Source organism: Mastomys coucha, unplaced genomic scaffold (genome assembly GCF_008632895.1).
Source record: "Mastomys coucha isolate ucsf_1 unplaced genomic scaffold, UCSF_Mcou_1 pScaffold5, whole genome shotgun sequence".
In the NCBI taxonomy this organism is placed as follows: domain Eukaryota; kingdom Metazoa; phylum Chordata; class Mammalia; order Rodentia; family Muridae; genus Mastomys; species Mastomys coucha.
In genome coordinates this window covers 50450286-50454415 of record NW_022196911.1, presented here as the reverse complement: position 1 = coordinate 50454415, position 4130 = coordinate 50450286, and positions in this window count along the sequence as shown.

The window sequence follows — 4130 nt, the reverse complement described above, 5'->3', positions numbered from 1 at the left end:
AAAAAAAAAAAAAAAAAAGTAAAGAAACTAGAACCCAAGTCACAACATTTTCCCACATAATTCTGAGGCCGTGGCCCATCCACAGCCCCCTCGTGCCCTGCACTGCCCAGTGTCTCACCGGCTGTGTTGGAAACGGAGTTGCGTAAGCTCACCTTCCACAAGCATGAGATATCTCTAGCTTTCATTTCTATGTTGCATTTGACTCTTAACACTCACCCAGACTCTGTGCTTATTTCATTTTGGAGGATGTGGGCTTCCTGGTGGTTTGGAGGTAGGCACAGGGAAGTTATAGACAGATACAAAATTTGGGCGAGGATGCTGGGAGACCCGAGGACCCACCAGTCAGAACCCAGATGGCAAGTCTTGGTAGCCTAGGTCAACGACTGACAGAATAATCCAGAGCTGTGACGCACATAACAGACTCCTAGCAGCCCGGGACCTTGCTGTCTCCTGCACGGTTCGGGCAGTTCCTTTCCATGTTTGGCTGTTGGTTTTAATTTTGGTGAGCCCCGGGAGCCACAGGTGGACCAGAACATCACTCAGGATTCTCTTACTCAACTGCTAATGGGCTTTCAGGCTCTTGCTGGGAGCTCTAGGCACTAGGAGGCTGTTGCAGGAAAGTGAGACTCAAGAGGAAGACAAAGAAAGTTGTGAGGTAGAGAAAGCGAGGCTGGTGAATTGGTTTGATTTTCACATCTAGATGGCTGTCATAAAGTTTCTAGCATGTCCTCCCTCACCCCCCCCCCCCCCCCCCCCCCCCCCCCCCCCCCCGCCCACTTGAAACCTTCTACTAACCAAGAGAAACTTCCAAGCCAACGGAATGGTCGGATCTCGCAGGCTGAGAATTTGTTCCCCTCCAAGCATTTCATGAAAAAGCTGCTTCTCATTAACCATGCAAACTCTCACAGCGATGTGAAGAGCTTGACAAATCTTTCAAAATAAAAAGTAATGACTTAGAAACGGCCGTCCCGGGGGATGGTATGTGTGTCTTACTCTCAGGTGCTTTGTTTTCGGGTGTGCACAGACATGGCCGCACTTGTGCACAGGAGCAAACACTCCTTTGTGTTTCCATACACACATACTCACACAAGGAAGCGATGGCCCCTGTGCTCCTGTGAGCACTAATTTAACAAATGACGAAGCCACTTCTGGGCTGGGATGCAGCTCAGTTGGTAAAGTGCTTACCCAGTATGAACAGAGCCTGGGTTCGAGCCTCAGCACAACCTAAGCTGGGTGTGTGGTGGTGAATGCTTGCAATCCCAGCACTGAGGAGGTGGAAACAGGACAGTCAAATGTCCAAAGTCATCCTCAGCTACAAAGTGAGCTGGAAGCCAGCCTGGACTACACAGGACTTTACATGCCCCACCCTGTGTGTGTGTGTGTATTATCTATTTATTTATTTATTTTTATTATATGTGAGTACACTGTAGCTGTCTTCAGATTCTCCAGAAGAAGGCATCAGATCTCATTACAGATGGTTGGGTGATTGTGAGCCACCATGTGCCGGGATTTGAACTCAGGACCTCTGGAAGAGCAGTCAGTGCTCTTAACCGCTGAGTCATCTCTCCAGCCCTGTGTATTAGTTCTTTAATCCTTCCAGCCACATTTCAAGTGTCCGAGAATCAAGCTGTGTTCACCCCAATACAAGACATTTTCTTCACACAAAGTTCTAGGGAGCTGAGTGTAGTGGTGCACAACTTTAACCTCAGCAATTGGGAAGCAGACAAGCAGAAGTCTGAGTCTGAGGACAGCCTGGTCTATATAGTTATAGGCCAGCTAAGGCTGCATAGTGAGACCCTGCCTCAATAATAATAATAATAATAATAATAATAATAATAATAATAATAATAACAATGATAGCTCTGGGAAAGTGAGGAACAAGATCTTGGCTCCTTGGTGGTTGATGCAAAATAATAATAATAATATTATTATTATAGATCCTCAAAAGCCACAGAACACTTTACAAAGTTTGTGCCCCTTAGACATACCAGTGTGATATTTCAGGCTGATTTTCCCAAAATCCCCTTTGAGAGGAAGGGAATTCACTGTAGTGGGCCACACAGCAGGTTCTTCTGACAATTTAAAGATGATTAAATTAATACAAGTTTCTAGAGCACACACTAGGTGGACTTTGGAGTTTTGTTTATGTAAAGGGAGAGGAATGGGGCAGGGAGGACCTGGGAACTTTTGTTCTATCTTATGTATGCAAGCAAGCCCAGTATATTGATGGTCTCTGGGAATCTGGGCAATCAGAGGGCTTAGGAAATTTCTACGGTGTTGCATTCACTAGCTGATGTTTGTTGGGTCCTCCAGTGGACAACATGTCCCATGAATAAGACAGAAACACGCAACTGAACACCTCCAGACAGAATGGTGTACGAAGGAAACGAAGACTGTGTGTGGGTGTGGAAACTGTGAACCTGTTCCCTCCGTTAAGGTGGGGAACGAGAACTTGGCCCCTTGGTGGTTGATGCAATCTTGCCCCTTGGCCAGCCTGGGTCAGATCATCTATTGAACACACAGCACTGACCCCCCAAAGCTCAGCTCTCAAGTAATGGGCTCTGGGGCTTGGATGACTTGGCTACACCCTGAAGGCGGTGAAGAGCAGGGAGGGGCTGGAGCTGAGCAGGCCTCCCACCTCTGAATGTGAATGTTTTCTATATCAAATCTTCAGAATTTTCAAGAAAAGTCAGCATCGAAGAATTAAAAATCAAGGCTGGGTTGAGGGCATGATGACCGGTGCACGCGCTACAGCCCATGGTAAAGCCAGTCATCTGCCTATGGAGTTAACAGAACCATCAGTCATCAGAGTAGGCGTACTCAAAGGAGACAGAAGGGTGCTGGGCAGGACTGGAAATGTATCATCCAGCCAGCTGTGGGTGGGAAGCCTCCTCTCTTCTACGTAATGGTCCGTGGGTATCTGAACAACAGAGTCTTGTCTTCAGGGACTCTGTGATCTGCCTTTCTCTACTTGGATAGGTGTTTCCAGGCATAGCTGGACAACCCGATTTCCAGCTGTGCTCCCAGATCCAGAGGGACCCAGCCAGTAACCAAGCCAAGAAGCATCGAGGAGAGAGTGCCCTCTGGTGGTGCTAGAGAGAAAGGTTCCCAGGGATGTAGAATTTATTTAAAGGCATAGGGTGGTCCAATCTGGCCCCTCATTTTCCTTATGTGGAATATGAATTTCAGAGAAGCAAAACTCCTCAGATAAGATCACTATATGAAACGTAAGACTCTGGGATTGATTCAGTTTCCAAATGAACAACAAATACTTAAAAAAATACCAACAACAGGAAGAACATGTGTAACTACCTCTCATATGCTAGGATGTCTACTAAAAAAATGGCTTGCTGGGTCCTGAGGTTCACACTAAACTGTGTGTTTCTGTGGTAATTGTAGCAACACTCCAAGCTCAGCCCCTGAATTCATATCTGAGCTGGCCCTGCAACCTAGAGTTGACCAGCACCTGCTTTCTCCCCATCACTGTGACAGTTGCCCAGTATCTTAAGACAGTGCCTCATAGCCCAGGCTGGCTGCCAACCCCCTGTAGCCTAAGATGGCCTTTATCTCTGGGTCCTCCAGCTTCTACATCCCAATACTGGCAGCATCTAGTATCTCTTGCTTTCAGTTCTGCTCGGTCTTCGGCAGGGCTACAGAAAATGTTGGTGTCTTTCTGGCAGAGAATGGTTGGAGGACCTGAGTCCCAGCTGTGCCAATCACCAGGAGTGGTTCAGGTGGGAGGGAGGTGAGTCTTCTCCCGAACCCCTGTCCCCATCGAGAAACCCTGCAAGGTCCCATCATAGACCCATGCCAGTGTCCCAGCTTCACGCTTGGAGTGAGAATATCTATCTGTGTTTCTGACAACTCCCCAGGTGATTCTGAATGCATAGCAACAATGAGGGACCCTCCTCACTCCTGTCATAACAGAAAAGTACAAGGGGCTTATGACAAGTCTAACGGGTATAAATCAGTCATTGTCAGTCTTGAGTGGGGGGATGGGCATAGCGTTCCTGGTGAAACTCAGCAGAAAGTGAAGTTCAAGCATCCTTGGACTACAAGGTTACTGAACCCCAGTGCATCTTAAATGCAAGGTAGAAATCCACAGCAAACGAAGCTGCAGGAATTTGGTT